Source organism: Globicephala melas, chromosome 13 (assembly GCF_963455315.2).
Source record: "Globicephala melas chromosome 13, mGloMel1.2, whole genome shotgun sequence".
Lineage (NCBI taxonomy): Eukaryota > Metazoa > Chordata > Mammalia > Artiodactyla > Delphinidae > Globicephala > Globicephala melas.
Window position 1 is genome coordinate 48,356,429 of NC_083326.1, and position 19,692 is coordinate 48,376,120.

Below are 19,692 nucleotides of genomic sequence, written 5' to 3' on the forward strand. Positions count from 1 at the left end.
CAAGGTTAGTGGAAAGGAAAGTTTGCTTTATTTCAGATGCTGGCAACTAGGGGCGAGGGTGGACTCCTGTCCAAAGGCCGACTCCCTCCCACTAACAACCAGTGGACAAGAGCTTTTATAGATGGAGGGAGGGGGCTACATGCAGAAACAGCACAGTCAGCTCTGACAGTCATCTTGAAATTGGTCATCAGTGGTCTGACCAGCGTCGTCTTCATTGTTTTAAGTACAGTTAATCTTCAGTTTCAAGGTCAGTTTGTTCCCATTTCTTTGAGGCCAGTTCTCGGAATTGTGGCAGCTTATGTCATGGCTACAGTCTGGTCATCATGTAGTTAACTTCTTCCACCTGATGGGGGGTTTCAGTATTTACAAGACAGCCCACAGGATATGGCTCAGAATACTATCTATAGACCTTGAGAAGGAACTAAAGGTCCTTGACTTTGCTTAGTGACTAAACTATTATTATTTTGTCCTATTTGACTGTTTTCCTTTGCTTCTGCATTTTCTCACTTCTCTGATTGAACTTATTCTTTGGCTAAAGTTTTTCCACAGACAAAAGGCAGGCTGAGGACATGGGGGGAAGGACCATAGGGTCCTGCTCCATTTCACTATCATGCTTCAAAATACAATGCCTTTACAACTACATAATGAAATATTAGTTATAGCCTGATTTTATAGTACCTTTTTCAGATTGCAAGTGAAAGAAGTTTTGCTACTGTAAAGAATAACTAAACCAGACTGAAGTGGTTGAGACTAACTGAAGAACACCTCAGGCATGTGTGTGGTCATAACACAATTATAATCAGCTCCATTCACAGCAACTCATCTTGAGACCATCACTCTTGTGGAAGGCACCAAATTGGTATCCAAGAAGGAGAACTCCAGGAACATGCCCTCTGCAACTGTTCCATCCACCAGCACCAAGACTCGATGAGAAGGAGAGAGATGGAACAATATCTGTGATTGGAGATGGATATTTTCCCATGAAATATCTAGATAATATTGGCAAAGGTATCAGTGGCGAGACTGGCCCCTCTCCCTGGCACCAGTGAGCGTATGTTCCCCATCCCTTCTGTACAGAGGAGGGGCTTTGGGACCAAGGCAGTTAAGAGTGGGTATATATGCTCTGTACACTCTTTTCTCTCTTTTGTTTTCTGTGGTTACCTTGGAGGCCACGTGGCGGAGATGGAGGCGATAGAAGACAGAAAGAGACTGGACCCCGGCTGGTTTCACAGTTCAGAGCCTCACCCTTCCTCCCAAATCATATAAGACAATGATAGGAGGAACAAGAGACCTCTATTATGTGAAGGTGCTAGAATTGTGGGGTTCATTTTAACAGCATTGCTTATCCAAATACTGTATACTCATCCTGAATCAATGAGATAATTAATGCAAATAGCCTCTCTGCCTAAAACTGTGGACAGAGCCTGAGCGATACTGAATCCAAGCCAAGGGATATTTCTCAAGCGCTACTCAATGTACAATCCAGCCGAGTGGGGCAACCATTTCCTCAGTTATCACCGGTCTGCTCCTCATGTTCTTTACATAGAGTAACGCTTACATGTGAAATCTAAAAAACACTGGCACAAATGAACTTATTTACAAAACAGAAATAGAGTCACAGATGTAGAAAACAAACTTATGGTTACCAAGGGGGAAGGCGGGGGGGGGAGGGATAAACTGGGAGATTGGGATCGATATATACACACTACTATATATAAAGTAGATAACTAATAAGAGCCTACTGTACAGCACAGGGAACTCTACTCAATACTCCGTAATGACCTATATGGGAAAAGAATCTAAAAAAGAGTGGATATATGTATATGTATTACCAATTCACTTTGATGTACAGCAGAAACTAACACAACATTATAAATCAACTATATTTCAATAAAAAATTAATTCAATTGTAAAAACAATTTTTTCATGAGCAACCTGGGCACAAGACAATCCAGATAACTACATCAAAGTCAGTCTTTGATTTCTCTCCAAATAAACTGGTGTGTGTATGCGTGTGCATGTGTGTGTGCACATGCAGGTGTGCACATGTATGTGAATATGTGGTTTGACAATTCAAAGAGCCTTTGCTTTGGAACAAGGTTCATACATCCATTTAAGGCAGGACTCACCAGAGGAACCAGTTAGAAAGTTCTAGGGGATACTTTGAGAAGTCTTTCCCTGAATTAAAACATATGGCTTGACCAAAGCATCAGTGTGCAAACTCATAGAGGATATCAAAGTGCGATTCTTCTTACTCTTCTGAGAGGGAATCATATCACTTTCCTAGACAGCCAAGTTTAGAGATGACCAGTTGGCCAACAGAAGCCTCGTCCACAGCAAGAAGAGGGACTTGATCCCCGGCAGTGAAAACAGCTACTCCACTACTACCCCTTGAACTAAAACCAGAACAAGTTTGCAATTAAACCATTCAAAATGCCATATACATCCAATCCTGTGCCTGGGCCAGGCAGCTCCCAGGCCAGATGGTGTGCAGTGTTCGAAAACTCGGTATTATTTAAATGAAACAAGCATTCCATTGCTCTCCATCACACTGAACAATGAAGACTTCACACCCCACGATTCCATCAGTGGCGCTTCCTCTGTCTCCATTTGCAGCCTTGGACAGATAAATAAATACTCTTTAGATCAAGTTATCTGCCTGGTGTTGCTTAGAGGGATGGAGATTCTTAACGATCAAGTTGGTGTAGCACTGGGTCATCATCGTCTTCCTCTGAGACCTGCTGCTCCAGAGCAAAGTGTTCAATGTGCTGTGATACGACTTGAAGAAAATATGAATGTGCCTAAGATGACTTAGAATTGCCAGCCTTCTGGGTTGTTGTGGAGGACATCGGAAGGCACGAAGGAATGTTTCCAGGAGATTACAGGTATCACAGGGGAAATTGTTAGTGAGCGCTGAGCACACAGACTGACTTACACACTTGCAAAGATCAGAATCATTGAAGAAGGAGGAGGAAAAGATAAAAGACAGCCAGGATGCTGTACCCCATTCAGAATAATAGCACCCTCCCCTTCCAATGCCCCTCTACCATATTCCAGGTTCTCTGGCTGACTGGGTGTTTCAGTTCTGTCTGGCTCATACTGGGTTGCCCTCTTTGCTGAATAACCTCAGTGATGAGCTGCAAATGACTGGGATCCTATGCTTATGAAAAAGCAGGCTGAGAGGCAAAGAGCATGGAGGAGGGGGCAACCCTGCATCCCCCCGGAAACCATCCCCACATCCGAGGAGGACAGAACCTGACATTAACTCCTCCCTCGATGGTCCACCCCCTCCTCCTTGGCACTAGGGATTTACACTTTTGCTAATTCTTGAGAGGAAGCCTTACTCTCCAAGGCTTCCATGGGTGGCCACTGTGTTTGCTCTGAAGACAAGGACTTCTGGGTAGCACGGGCAGAAGAGACAGGAGCCTACAAGACCCAGGCTGTGACAGCCAGGAAGCTAATGTGTGTTACCACGGAATCCACCAAGGGGAAAAACTTTGAAACATTTAAAAAATGCAGGTGCACAAATTACTCATGCCAGGAGCAGCGGTGGCACTCTGTAATAAAATCTTATGTTTATTTTTCACTGTTGAATACACATACCTTAGTGTTCCCAGAGAGAGAAGCCTGCAATGCTATCCAATGAACAGTTTGCAGATGGATTAAATACGTGTACCAATGAAATAAAACGTGCAGATTTGGGGTTTTTTGCTTCCTACCTTAGCTCTGGGCCCAGAGCTTCCCAGTGATGACACGGGAGGTTTGTGTAAAGATCTGAAGTCTAGAAGGATTAGTTTAAAGAGTCGGATGGAAAAAGGACACAAATGAAAATACTTCTGCATGAGCCTGAAAACCAAAACTTAGCAATGAGTGATTCTAGCTTTGGAGCCCGTGACAAATGATAGCAAAGCGAGGAAATTTCCAATGGTCTCATGGTGGGCAGGGCAATGACCACCCAAGCACGGTGGGATTTATCAGTCAACAGGACTGCCGGCTCTTGAGGCAGCTTTGAGAGGGGAGAGCATGGGCCACATGTAAGGGTCTTTGTTTTTAATATTTTTTTTCTGAGGCATAGAGTTTTCAGGGACAAATCTTCCAGTTACTACTTCCTAAGAACTGATTCATTTTAGCCAAAATTTATTTCAAGCCTAATAGTTGAATAGCACGGTTATTGGCACTGCAGAGAGATGTCAAAATGTACAAGACGGGGTGCCAGTCCCCACTGCACTAATTATCTAGAGAATGTCGCCAGTCGTGGGCTGCGTGGCAGAATTCTATGAGATATTCCTACAGTAGACTCCGCAGAGGGAAGGGAGAGGTTCCTCTGGAAAGGTGATCAGAGAGATTATGAAGTGAGGGCAGGCCAGGCTCCAGGCTGTAGGTAAGATGCACGAACCAACGCTCAGGGAGAGAAGAGGTACCTGGGTTTGGGAAGGACAAGAAGACTTCCACAGCTGCACAAGGATTTGGTCAGGAAGGGGGAGACGAGCACCCTGGCGATGTCCATTGTCTGTGCTGCTCCGCTGGCCCAGAAGCATAAGCCATGACTTATGGGACCTCTTTGTTCTACAGACAGCTGTTTGGACCCTGGGCTTCTATTCTTTGGATGGGCCCAGCCCGCTGTCCCTGGGAGCCCCTCAGGTGACTATTCGAACTGGTAACAAAACTCCAGAAGACAGGTTGAGTAAACACCACGTGAGCAAGACACACACACACACACACACACACACACACAGAGACATCCCAGTGCTACCCTGGCCACTCCCCATCCCCTCCCCCCTCAGCGAGTCTGGGGCTGGGCTGCTGTGGCAGCTGCCCTCCTTGAGGAGAGAGGATGGCAGATTCGGGCCCGCCGTGCAGGGAGTTAGCATTCTGTGTGCCTATTATCCTAGGAAGGAGGGAAGAGAGGCCACAACACGGATCTCGATTCGTGTCAGCAATCCTAGCATGGACGCCCAATGGCCTGCCTTCCCCCAGCCTGCTGACAGAATTTGCATCTGCCACAAAGGGGAGCCCGATCTCCTGTGTCTCCAAAGCGTTCAGTCTGTTTTGATTCTCCAGGCCCTCCTCGGAGGCGGGTGGAGGTGGAACCAAACGTTGTCCTCCTCGGGCACGACACGCCAGATGTTGCGGTGCAGGGAGGGGCTGGCCTCGCGGTCGCCTCACTCTCTCCCCCAGGGGCCAAAAGGGACAAGGCCATGGAGAAGAACCCAAGAGCCATTTCCTCCCTGCTCTGCGCGCCGTCCCCAGCCTGCTCGAAATCAAGTCATTGGCGTGTGCAGATAGATCCGCAGCGCAGTGTGGCTCGCTCAGCGGGAGGATTGGCTGCGGCATCTGGACAGACGGGCCCGCCGGCGTGTAGGACCCAGCGAGCCACCCGCAGCCATCTTGCTTTGTTTTCTGCTAGTTGGTTGGTTGGTTGGTTGTTGGGTTCGTTGGTTTGTTTCAGCAACCACAGATGAGAAGGAGAAAGAAAGAGGAAGAATACACCTCCACCCCCCTTCTCTCCTGCAGGTGTGTCCAGAGGTTTAGAATCTTCTTTCCCACTCCAAGCACTCTGGGCCGTTTTCAATTCTACTTGTGCCCGCTCTTCAACTGGGATGAGGCTGGCGTTGGCATCTGAGCCACCACCTGCTGGACGTTCTTTAGTTCCTGTTTGCTGTGAAGCTGGCTTTGAGTCTTGTTGCCTTCATGGCTCGTTCTGTGGAAGAGAAAGGAGCGTTTGGGTCTTGAAGTAACTCCTGGTAGGTCGCCGGCTTCCTCCCAATGGAGCTCTGACCCGCCGTAGCCTCTGTGAAGATCAGCTGTCTCCAGCTTTAGTATTTTTCTCTGTCTAACAGGCAATAGCCCTGAGAACGACTGTCTTGGAAGAGGGAGGCAGAGACGGGGCTGAACACTGCCATGCGGGGAAGGGAGCTGTTTCTAAAGCCCTTCTGAAACGTGCAGCTGTGAACTCAAGATACGGATGGCTGTGGAGCTTCCAGCAGGTGAGAACAGACGAAAGGAAATGGAGTAAGTGCTGACGGACTGGGGAATATGACTCAATCAGTGGTTAAAATCAATGGTCGAAGGCTGCCTGCCCCCAGCAAAAATCAATGGGAGAAAAGGACGACTGGCCCAGATTCCTCCTAGCTTTGTATGTGTCCCAAGACCCAACAGAACTCTTCCTGCTCTCCTTGTGCCCTGCCTCAAACGATACTTTAGGCTAGAACTTAGGCTGCTCTCCGAAAATATCCTGGCAATCTAGCCTCCTACCCTGGATTAAGGAAGAGGCGACTACCGTTGTAATGAGCAACCTCCAATCTCAAAGGATGAACACAGTAAGACTTCAGGTCTCCCCACTCAAAGACCAAGATGGTGTCCCTCCTCTGGCAGTTTTCCTGGGGGGCCCTTTCCCAAGCCGTGACTCAGCATTCAGGCTTCTCCCTCCTGGAGAAGCTTCCAACTTTAATCCAGGGCCTGTAGAAGCATTAGAGAGGGTTGGGAAGGCGCATTGGGTACTGGAGCTTCTCGGCCTCGAGGTGACGCTTACTACTTCTGCTCACGTTGTATTTGTCCTTTGGCCCCGTGTAGATGGGAGGAGTCAGGGAAATGGAAGCCCTGGTTAGATATCTTCGGAGTTTGGATATTTGGCTGTGCCGCACCCTCCTCAGATACCACCTACATCCCCTCACAAATAAAATCCAGAATCCTAGACCCGCCTATTGAAAACGTTTCCATATTCCTACCTCTCTGGACCTCCTCTTTGTTGCTTCGGGAACCCAACCATCACTTCCACTTGCCTTGGTCCAGTTTAGCCTGTTCTGCCATCTCTTCCCTCCTATTGCCTAACTTTTATTAAACTTCATGGGACCTATTTTCCTTTGTCTTTATACTTTTTGGTTGTTCTCTGGAACTCCTCCAGTTTCTATGCCTGTAGGGTTGGTTCTTGTCCTTAAGGTAAATTATTTGCCTTAGTTGTTACAGAACCACTTCCCATTGTGAGCAGTTTCAAGCTGCAATTTAACAAAATTCCTGAGATTAGAACTGCAGCTGATATTAAAGTGATTATTTTTTATTCCTGCCTTCCAGGGCCCCAGGAGGTTTTTCTGAGATGCCATATGAAAGCTCAGGTTATCCAACAGCAGATGCCCCAGCTGAGACACAGTTTGTATCACAGTGCCCAGCTCAGATCTTACCCGTGATCTGCTGAAGATGTCTATTGAACTTAAAGATGCTGCGATGCCAAGGAGTTATTATCAAAGAAGTAAGACATTGTACTCCTCCAGGGAGAATCTCCAGCCTTCCTACCTACTCAACAAATCATCCTTAGACTCCTACTTTCCATTAATGTTTTCTCTATAAGTTACCTTAAATGGAACCATAATGTCATCCCCTATTTAAAAACCTGTATTGGGGCTCGTTGATAGTATCAGCAAGGCCACATTCCTCTGATGTTTAAGGGACTCCACAAACTGGAATGCCTTGCTCATGAATCATTCAATCACCCACCCACCAAAGAAATGTTTACTGCCCACTACGACGTGCACTGTTTGAGGCATCAAGGAAATAAGACTGGATCAACATGGTTTTTTGACCTCAAAGAGGTCCTAGTCTCATACAGGAGATAGGTAGAAATGAAGACAACTGATTCTACTACAGTGCAAGCCCTATCTTTTTGCTTTGTTCAAGACACCAGGTTGGTGCAAAATGAAAACTTGCTTAGCTCTGTTTTGGAAGGGAAAAGATTGGAGACAGTTTTGCTTCAAGGAGAAGATAATACTTCTGTTGGGTCTTGAGAGATGAGACAGAATTTTCTTTATAAACAAGAAGGGAAAGAACAGGTAGGAAAAGAACAATCAAGTCTACAAGAATAGTCTTTGCAAGGAAATAAAGGCATAAGTTTGTAGTGCATAATGAAAAAAAATCTCAGCGAGATAGGAGCTTGGAGAGTATATGAGGATGCAGGTGAGAAGGAAGTGGGAAATGGCAAAAATAGTTTTAGGTAGAAAAATCTAGAATCCTGACTGCTGTGGCTTAGGATCTAACAAGGCTTTAAGAAGAAGAGAAGGAGGACAAGCTACTCTTCTGAGTAGCTTTCACCGTGAAGAGGAAGTCCATCAGTTCTACTATCCAGGATGCCCATGGGGTCCAGCCATTCTGCTCTCTGCCCACATATTCATAGCTTTCATTCCCAAAGCCCCTTCCTGCTCTGTCCCTTTGCAAATGATACCTTCTCCACATCCCTAACCTTGTCAAGTCTTTCTCAAACACTCCATTCCACACTGATTGCAACCAGAGTGACCACAACCATGCCTAATGGCCCTACACCCGAAATCCCAGTTCATGTGGAATCAGCCTCATGCCGTTTGTTCCTGACTTATATCTAATACTTTCAACTTGAGAAGCTTTCCTTTCCCTAACTAGATTGCAATTCTTCCATGGGCTGGGCTGAGTTACCTTCTACCAGTGGTGTCTCTTGCTACACTCAGCAGAGAGCTGGCCAGATAGAAATTGCAAATATATATCTATTGATTAATGGAAAGGGAACATTTGTAAGGTCATCTTATGCTCACCTACATTAGAATTACCTTGGGTGGTGGTAGAGTGCAGATACTGGGAGCCCAGTCCAAGATCTGCTAAGCCAGCTGTCTGGAGGGGGTAATCTGAATATTTAATAAGTGCCCTAAGTGATTTTTATGAACATGGAAATTTGAGAACCAGTGGCCTAGAGCAGGGTTGGCAAACTTTTTCTGTAAAGGGCCAGATAGTAAATATTTAGGCTTAGTGGACCAGATATGATCTGTATTGCACATTCTTCTTCTTTGCTTTCTTTCCAACCCTTTAAAAATGTAAAAACCATTCTTAGTTTGTGGGATGTACCAAAACAGGCCACAAGATGTAGTTTGTTCACCTCTGGCCAAGAGGATGGATTCCTCAGTCTCCTCGAGAGTCTTCAAGGACATGTGAAATCCAACGGCTCCAGGTGTGGACAGACCAGAGAGAAAGCTCCACTTATCTTCCTTGCAGGGAGCGGGGCATCCTTGCCCTACAAACTTTCCTTGATCCCTGGAATCTTGGGAATGTGTCCAGGCTTCTTGGTGGAATGTCGTCTAGTCCAACCAGCACCATGGGACAGCTCATTCCCTCTGCCATTCCTGGGGCCCACACCCCTTGGCTCACATTAGGTCTTCTCAGTACTGTTACATTAATAAGGCATAGGATGCACAGAAGCCACAAAGGAGACTGCAGGTCCCAAACCCCCTGTATCTCCCAACCTGTACTTAGCAGATCCCTTTCTGCAGGCATCTGAGTGTCAGTTTCTAAATGGCCTCAGGACTACCTGTCAAATCCGCCCTCCACCATTCCCTGCTTTAGGTCCTCCATCAGCCGTTTCTTTGGGGAAAGCGGAAGCCCCATGCCATCCTGCCACGCACAGAGTTTGACGGTGGTTAAAAGATCACTCTCCTCTTTCAGCTCCTCAGTGAGGTGTAAATTTGCACAAGATGATTCAATATATTTTCCTTGTGTGTTCTTCAGTATATCCAGGCTGCTGGGTGAATTTCTGACAGTTCAGTGTGTGCTGTCAGCGGCCTGTGTTAGGGACCTGCCCCTGACCCTGGGTAGGACTTTTAAGCAAGAAGAGCCAGAATAAACACACACAAACAACCCTTTGTAGCGTGTGTCTGTGCCCAGGTAGCCCTCGGTTATCTGCGTGTTCAGTACTCCCGAGGTGCTGATGAAAAGGGTAGTGAGTCCTCCTTCCAAGGTGGTTTGTAAGCAGCCCTGCCTGAGGCTGGAGGTGGACAGAATGACCCCTATGGTCCCATCCAGCCTTGGGATCCTATGATTTCTCACCTGAGTCCATTTCGTGCCCTGGGCTTATGCACATCAATTAGAAACACACAGTTGTTGCTTCTAACAGGAGGGAAGAAAATGAACTATAGCCATCTTCCTATCCGAACCAGACCTCATTTTTCCAAGTCACCACCTTACTCTCATCTGTAAAGCACTAAATGGCCTGAGACCCAGTTATCTTTGTGACAATCTCTCCCCAGGTGCTCCGTCGTGGTAATTACGCTCAGTGGGAAGGCTCTAGCTGCCCATCTCTGAAGTTAAACTCATTAAGGCAAGAGGCTGAGAGATCTCCACAGAGGGTCCCCGCCCTTGAAAGGATGGGCATTCCCCTTCCTCGGCTACCGGGATTGGGGGTTGGGGGAGCTTGGGGTCGGGTGGAAGGCTCTGGATTGCCACAGAGCTTGGTTTAACCTGGATTTGCTGCTCTGATTTGTACTTTGAGGAAGAGCCTTCCTATCGGGTCAGGATAGAGAAAGAGCAGAAGGGAGGCCATGAACAGCTTCTGTTTTATGAAAGGAAGTGTGGTTGAAACAAAACCATCAAGGCTGCTTATTCCAAACATTGAATATGACGAACATGTTAATTTGTCCATGTTTCTCAAAGAACTAACTAAAAAGGAGATTTTCCTCTGTGACATTTCAGAGGATGGCACATTTCCCCTCTGCTCTGTGAACAGAGTAAGTTTCAAGAACACATGTCGGGTAGATAGGACTGGCGGCGAGGCCATCTAGGGCTTGGGAGGAAGGAGAGGGTTCTGCTCAGAGAAAGGCAGCAAAGGACAGAGCAGGGCACAGAGATGCTCCCTGGGCGGAGGTCCTGAGCAGACCAGGGACCGGACTGGACTGAAGTTGAAGAGAGGGAAGGGGAGGGGAGGGAGAGCAGGAAGGAGTGTGAACAGCCAGGGGCCAAAACGGAAACTCTAAACTGAACAGTAGGAACAGTTTGGTTGATAAAGGATGAACAGTCTTTTTTTTTTTTTTTTTTTCCGGTACTCGGGCCTCTCCCGTTACGGAGCACAGGCTCCGGATGCGCAGGCTCAGAGGCCATGGCTCACAGGCCCAGCTGCTCCGCGGCATGTGGGATCTTCCCGGACTGGGGCACGAACCCGTGTCCCCTGCATCCGCAGGCGGACTCTCAACCACTGCGCCACCAGGGAAGCCCAAACACTCATTTTTAATGGATTTGTGAGAAGGAAAGGAAGTTTCTGAAGGAAAAACAGTGAAAGTTCAGATACAAGAAAATCAGAGCCTGGTATAGGTACTTCGTTATGAAGAAAGAAATATGTTCAAGGAAGAGGAAGAAAGAGGGGAACTAGAGGAAGATCTAAGGTATTCTCTAGGGGAAGAAGAATGTTCTGGTGTCTCAGATTTTGATGGGAGGTTGGGTAAGACTTTTTAAGAGAAAATTTTAAAAATTCTTCATTTGTCTTGTCTAATGAAATGAAATGTCAGGGATGACCTGTGCTTAAAGATAAGAAGTGAGAAGCGTCTCTGCGGTTGTGTAACGTGTAGCTTTTCCGGTCAAAAATAAATGTCATAAAGACCACATCCTATGTGTCTAGGTTGGACACCAATATTATTCTTATAATGGTCAAGAAGGGACCACCCTACTTGAATATCCATCTGTGACAATACCTGGAAGAATCCTTCTACACTAGACTTTATGAAGACAATAAAATCATTAATTGAAATGACTGAACATATGCTGTGAAATGAGAACTATATGCAATAAACCATAAAGTATAATTATATGCAAGAAACCGTAAATGAATCCATACTGGAAGTCTGCTATCAAGTTCCATTTATTCCACATAGAAGAAATAGTTACAAACAACAACTTCATAGATGGCTGTGGATAAGACTAGTCTTTGTTCTGATTTGGTTGAGATTTCTTTTCTTTTCCATGTCCAAGGCTTTCTAAACCTCTTGAATGTGTCGCATAAAAGTCCTCCCTAGAATTATTGCAAAGTACTGGGTTTACTGGCTTTTAAATTACTCTGGGTAACTTAGAGCAGGAAGAAGAGAACCCAAGGTATTTCTTCCCTGTCTTTCTGCTTCAGGAGGCTTTTCTGCCGTTACCTCTGTAGTCCCGGATCTTCGGGACAGTCCCCCACTCTGTGACTCCAGTCGCTATTGACCTCTGGGTTCTGGAAACACTGCTGCCTCCCTCTGACCTTTAAGACCTAGAGGCTTCCTGATGTTATAAATCTCTGGTTTGCTTTCCCATCACCTGTATTTTTGTTTTTCAAAACTTCCAATCCCTTTGTAACCAATACCTCACATAAAATCCCTCTGCTGCACTGATGCAAGCTTTGTTCTTCTGACTAGATTCTGGCTTGACACAGACACTTAGTGCTATTTACAGAAAATGATTTGATAGCACATGTGACTTTTCAATTAAAAAAGCAGGGGCTATACTCGTGTATTGCTAAAGAGCATTTGATTTTCTCCAATGCCCACTTCAAAATACCTGCTGCCAGAGAAATATTACTGGGGAATGTTTTTTTCCACTTTGGGGATGGCTTGTCTGTCACCTGAGCTGTATCAAGTGAAGATGGATCTATACTGTTCCTCCTGTTGGAAGAATAACTTCTAGCAAGGACCAGGACTCACAATGCTTCGCTCATTGAGCAGAAGTGCTGAGTCTATGGCATCCCCTATGAATCACTGTTAAAATCCCCCATGGCTAAACGATTGGAGTTTTACTGTCTTGCCATTTCACACTCAAGGTGGGCACAGAAGCCACCTGGGTAGTTTGTTGAGCAAAAGAAACAGAGACAATTTCCCAGTGAGGAAATGTGTGTGGGGGGGACTTCCCTGGTGGCGCAGTGGTTAAGAATCCACCTGCCAACGCAGGGGACACAGGTTCGAGCCCTGGTCCAGGAAGATCCCACATGCCGTGGAGCAACTAGGCCTGTGTGCCACAACTACTGAGCCTGCGCTCTAGAGCCCGCGAGCCACAACTACTGAGCCCGCATATCTAGAGCCCATGCTATGCAACAAGAGAAGCCACCGCAATGAGAAGCACAAGCACCGCAACAAAGAGTAGCCCCTGCTCGCTGCAACTAGAGAAAGCCCATGCACAGAAACGAAGACCCAACACAGCCAAAAATAAAGAAATAAATTAATAATAATAAAGAAAATGTGGGGGGAGGGAAGAAAGAGGGCCCACCCCCAGAATCTGAGAACTTTTTTGAGATTCCAGGAGAGCAGAAGACACTGACCACCTGAAAGATATGCTGGTGTGTGTAGTGAGTTCGGAAAAGGTAATGTTTAAGAGGCATTTTACTAAGGCACCCCAGGGGAGATGGACACAATCAGAATGAGAAGGGATGATCAGAGGACCACAGTCAATAATTCTAGTCAATAAACACTTTGAGAAACACCTTCTATATGCTAGAGATTGTGCACTGGCTCAGGGAATAGGGAGAAATAAATGAAACTGTTTCTGCCCTCATGAACTAAATAAAAACTGAGTTGAAAGGGATCACAAAGAATTAGATGAAAGGATACAGATGGCGTGTAACATACTGTGGAAGTCAAGGTGTGAAAAAGAGAGAGGAACTGAGGAGACAGAAGCAAACCTGGGCATAATGAAGACTTTAGAGAAGAACAGAAAATAGAAGCTTGACTCCTCCCAGCAAGATGGTCAGGAGAAAGATTCTCGTTCTGACACCAGCATGTCTTGTACATACAAAGTCAGATGCTTCTGTTTGCCCACATGGCCATTCTTGTATAGCATCTTGCCAAGCATCTTTGTAGTGCGTTCTTGTTCCAAATGGAACTCGATGTCGAAGGATGTACACAGAGGGGAACTGGCTTGTTTGGGGTTCAAAACCCCAAGTTTTGTTCCCTGGTTTCCTACCCCCCAAGAAAAAAATATCACGAAAATCCTCATGTCCACTAGCTGTTCCGTGTTCTCGGACACGTACCTCATATTGACATTGTCAGTAATTAGAGTTAGATCCACATGGAAACTGTGTGTATTTATCAAGGACCGAACAGAATAGAATTTACTCTTTAGTACACAGGCACGGTAGGTCACCATCTCCATACATACAACTCTGGTTTGCTTTGTGTGTAGATTTTAGAGATTTAATTCTTAATTATGAGTTTCTTTACTTTGCCAGTTCTTTCTCCTACTGTGAGGACCTTTGCATGTAGTTTGCATAGACTATTTTTGTTATTGCAGACTCACATACTTAGGAGTTACTTGTTTCATAAGACAATTGAAATAGTGTAATCATGTGTTTTTAAAGCTTAATGATAGACCTTTATGTAGGGTGACACAATTATGACATCTAATCTGGTTGTAAAGTTTCTGCTTAAAATTTCAGGAGGGAAAAAAAAGAATTTTCCCCTTGAGTTTCAGGGTCTCAGGTGTATTCGTATTTCTTTGGCAAATTGCTGAAAGGAACATATCTGCTTTTGATACTCAATAAATGGGAATTTTGAAGAGCACAAAAGGGGGTGAATGTTCGATTTTCATCTTATTTTTAATTTATATAGCTGAAAAAACGACAGAACTTTCCTTGCATTTAAATGCACTCCCCCTTGAAATCATAATACAGGATGTCAAAGTCAAAGAGTCTAGCGTGAACGTTTCTGTTATCTGAGTTCATTATTGAGATGGGATAATTCCTTATTTCTTCCTAATTTATACCCCCTTTGGAATCTGCCTTTGCTTTCACTTAGGTCTAGAGTATAAATCAGCAACACAGATACAAGAATAACAAGAACTAGCATCGTTGAGCCTTTACGTGTTCCAGGCACTGTGTTTTAGGGACGTTATCTCAAGGCTCAGAGAATTCAAGGTTTTAAAATCTGCAGAGTTGGCCTTTGGGCACAGTTCAGACTGATCTCCAGTTACACCTGAACTGGGGAAGAGACTGTATTTTACTGATGTGTGATTCTCAGACAGCCCCACTGTTTACTTCTCATGACGGAATTGGTATTTAACATTCTCAGCACAGGAATGCCAAGTAAAGTCACGTAGCTTCAGTGGCCGATTCCCCTCACTCTGTCGAAGGCCTTTGTTAGAGCTTATTGACGCTGAAGGAAATTTGCCCCAGTGGGGGCTTTTAGGAAGCAGAGGCAAGGGGCAACTGCAGCCTGAGTGCAGGAAGTCATGAGGATGCAGTCGGCAAAGACGTCACCAAATCCATCACCAGAATGACGGTGTCCTGAACTGGTGTCAGGTTATCTTTTAGGCTGTGGGTGGGTGGCTCTCAGAAATGCACTTGGCCAACTGCAGGATGCCCAAGCCCTCACGGAAGGGAAAGTATAATCCCCGTGGCTCCTCGTGAATCAGCCATGTAGTTTGCACGATGGCTCTTCCTCTAAATCATGGCCGCATTATGTCAAATAGAATTTGCCGGCCATCAGCTTGCTGAATGCAGTAATTGATCATTATTCCCCAAGAAAGGTAAAAAAAGCAACAATTAAAGAAGCCATGTGAGAATTTATTAAAGCAAGGAGGAAAGGAAATCTCCAAAAGCCTTTCATCAAGTTAACTGCAAGGAGACAAGGAGAAATATAGAAATGGTACTTCAGGTCCTTCATTGATTTGCTCGGAGGCAAAGCCCTGAAAAAGACAACTGATCAATTCAGGGAAGGATCGGTTCTGCTGGTTGCCTGGTCATCGTCCCCCTGTGAATGGCAGCATATTAACTGCAGCGGTGTTGGCTCTGAATGAATTTCTTTAATGTTCATTCATTCATTATTTGTTAATTCATTATTAAGTGTGTCGTTCGATTATAGGGGCTGGTATCACCTAGCTACTGTTGCATTCTGTTCCACCGGTACCACTAATGCTGGGTGGGCTCAGAAAGAAGAAACAGAGAAAAAGGTGCACTGAATTTTCTTACAGTTTTAGATTGGGGTGTAATATCAATAACTTTAATGGAACTGGAGTTGGTGCCCTGATAGGAGCCCTGCTGCTCCTCAAGTAAATGGCTTCGCTCCACCTCAGCATTTATCTGCCAGGGCTCAGCTTTATCAGGGCACCAACTCAGATTCCATTAATGTTATCTCTTAATTAGCTATGCGATTAACCTGTGTTACTCCTGCACGATAATGAGTCGAAGACAGAACCAGTGAAGTTCAGCTGCCTTATAATTCCCTCTCCGGAAGCCAAATCATTCTGGAAACCATTCCAGGAAAACAAACACAAAAACAAAAAAAACAACTCAAAGCCGTTCTGATTCTTTCTTGCCTTGGATACAAGGGCAAATTTTGCACTCTTTGGAGGGGAAAGCAATTGGGATTTTAGCTAACACTTATGACACTTGGTACCAGACACTGCTCTAGTGCTTTCTGTTGATTATCTCATCTACTCTTTACAGCAGGTCTGTAAGGTAGGTACTATGACTATCCCCGCTTTACGGAGGAGGAAACTGAGATACAGAAAGGTCAAAAACTCTGTCCCAAGGTCACACAGGTGGGAGATGACTGAGCCAGGATCCAAATGCCGGCAGGAGACAGGACTCCTGGGCACCCAGCCACTTCTCTGGGATGCTGAGTACAGGACTCAGCAGGAAAGGAGTCAGCAGCAGCAAATGCAGCCCCCGTGCCCCCTTTGATGCAGACTGTCCCCCAGGACCCCTCTGCATCAGGCACACTCCCCGCTGCACAGGGCTAAGAAGAGCCCTAGCAGCTTAGATTTTCTGCCTGTAGAAATTTCTCTCCAGTACATCTCAGGGGAGCCAGGGCTTGCACTAGTGGACTTGGATGGCCCCGAGCAAAATGTAAAGATGGAAAAATACCTTGGCTCGCCTGCCTTTCCCCTCTTTTTTCTATGTCGTTTGTCCCCTCAAAGTCAGATCCCCTCCCTCTGCCGTCTTCTCCCTCCTCTCCCCCTCCTAGTCCCACAAACACAGGCCCCGGCCCTCTTTTCTGCTGAAATTACCCAAATCATCAGAAACATACTGTCTGGACAAGTGAAATTGAAGAGATCGTGACCTCATCGACACTGCCACTGGTAAGACCAACCTGCCCCCTTCCCTCCGGCCTCCTCTCCTTCTCGGTGAGGGGCAGGGAGGGGTGTGAACAGAGCCTCATGTTGGTGGAGGGGACCCTGGATGAAGCCCCTAAATTTATCCCATTGCACTGCCCCTTTCCCCTTCCTAGCCACGCCACAGACCCAGGCCCCTGCACCTAGAACAGGACACTTTGGACGTGATGGAGACTTGCTCTGGCCAGAGGAGAAGAGGCTCTGTTGTCACCTCTTCCTCCTGCTTCCAGTCCTGGTCCTGCTTCTCCACAGTCCTAGCCCTCCCCCATCCAGTGGAATACCTTTAAGTGGTTTTTCCAAATACGTTTTAGTGCTTGAAGCCCCTTTGTTAGACCACTGACCTCCCTTTTCTCCCTACTTGGAATATCCCAACACTTCAGACCCTTCCAGAATCCTAGGGCTTCTGATTATTTACTATTCCCCCTATTAAGATCAGACCTATAATACTCTAGATCAGTCCATCACATTATAAAGAGATGCGATGGGTGTCTGAGTGTCCCATTTTATGAATTGATGTCAATTCACATACAGGCCCTTAAGATGCCAAAGTCAGAGATACAAAGGATCGGTTCTTTCTACAAGCAGGTTTCATGTAAAGTGCATTGCTTTTAGGTGATTGCTGTAGTAGTATTTCATATAAAATATAAAAATTAAAAAGAATCATCCTTTGGAGCCATATTAAAAACCAATGGCCCTAAGGGATACAAAGATCTTTCTTTGTTGTTGTTCTGTTTGAGGAAACACCCAACAGTTCTGCCAGGAATTTATCTAACCCTTGACTAGACCTCTGTGGCCTTCCCCCACTTTTGTTCCCAGGCTGGGAAAACATGAAAACAGCTTCTGTTTTATAGTTTCTATAGGCAGCCTTCTAGGCAAAGCCAGAAAACACTGCTTCTGTAGGAATTAAAGGAGAAGAAGAAGATGCAGATGAAGAAGAGGACAGGGAAGAAGAGGAAGCCGTCTCCATCACGTACAGAGAATATTAAGCACAAAAGACACTTTAGTTCACGTTTTGATTCCATTTCTGCAAAGGGTGGGATAGAGAGGGAGGGTGGATGCATTTGACCGCGTGGTCAGGACAGACCAAATTCATCCCTTTTCAGCTAATGGAGAATTTTGAAGAAGGTAAATGCTGCCTGTCTGATATTTACATAGGGCATTAAAACCCACAAGTCTCTTGTGTGTGTGTGTTTTTCCCAAAGACTCAAAGACCAGTTTATCATCTAAGACTGGATTTATTTTCAAAATAACGTCTGCCTCTGTGAACACATTTTCTCTCTGAGAGCCTGAGCTTGTTTGTAAGGCAACATTAATGACTAACGGTGAGTCATCCAGTTCTGTGGCTTGGTACAGTAGTTTATATTTATGTAATAGCTTAAAATTCAACTTTGAGCAATGTCCACAGCAGGGAAGGACAATTAGTAAATTCATTAATTGTGCTTTTGTGTACACTTTTTATTCTCAAGGCTAATTATTTGTTTAAATTATTTTGCCTCTATCAAAATTGTTACCACATGAAAATACTTCAGCTTAGGTTTCTGGTATGAAATATAAGGCTTGGGAAGTTCAGACATTCTTCTGAAATGTAATCAGCTGGCTAATGACTGGTACTCAATATGGAGCCTTTCATTTAAGCACAGAAGCAAGTAGTTTGGGGAATATAAGTGCACCAAGAATTATGGTTCACGCCGCTGCCTGTCCTTCTCTGATGTAGACAGTGGACATCTTCCATGTTTGACGTTTAAATATAGTCAGACTCTGGCGTGCCATATGCTGGAGTCAAGCAGTCTTGTGCAAAGTAATCTACAAAACAAAATGCATCACTTGCCAGGCCAATACACCAGTGTACGCAGTAAAAGTGAGGCTTCACTCTTTTTTTCCACGGAGAGGGATGAAAACCTCCACCTCTCTTTTCTAAATTCTCTGGAGGTCTGGGCTGTAGCTATAAGATGAATCAGCTGCCACTGGAGCTGATGCTTTCCAGTTCCCAGTTCCAGGTGTGTGGCCTGAAAAGAGATTGATGACGTGGCGTAGGCACACACAGTTTTCTCCACCAGGTAGAAGGGAGCCACGGCGGAACGTAAAAACAGGCAGCCCTTGCTTCTCAAGCATCTTCCCAGCCTGGCTGAGTCCTCCGGGAGATGCACAGTCCAGGCCGCGCAGAAGGAGACAGATGAGAAGAGCTTGCTCAGCACCTGCTGAGTCCCGGTGCCGGGCTCGGCATTTGACCAACAGGTACAATCATCGCAACCTCCCTATAAGGCGGGCATCATTGAGTCCCATTTTTCCGAAAGAGGAAATGGAGGCCAGAACATGGATTGGAACCAGAACAGTGTGACTGCCAATCCCATGGCCTTTCCATCATACCGTGTAGCTTCCCTGGCATCTAGCACGTACCTTGCCATAGTACGTGCTCCATTCATTCATTCAACACATATTTATTAAAGGCAAGCTACATGCCTGAGGATAGAGCAGTAAACAAGTCAGATAAAGATTCTTGCCTTCAAAGATTTTAGTGATAACTAGATGGATGCATCCCACTCTAGTGACAAATGTGTGTTGACTGAGGTTTGGACAACTGCAGGCCAGGCCTGTGGCAATAATACTGTAGCCTCATTACCATCTCACAACCGTCTGTGCCCCTGCTGTGTCAACTGTTTTCACTCCAGCTGAGAAAAGCTGAGGACTCTTATCAAGCCCGTGGACAAGTGGGAAGTCTGCGGCCCCGTCCCAAGGGCCCCAGTTACATGGAGGGCCAGTTAATGAAGGTGCCGGTGGCCGGGTGTGGATTCACTCCCCCTTCACGCGCCGGCGGGACTCATGTAGGAAGCGCCGTCACCTGGG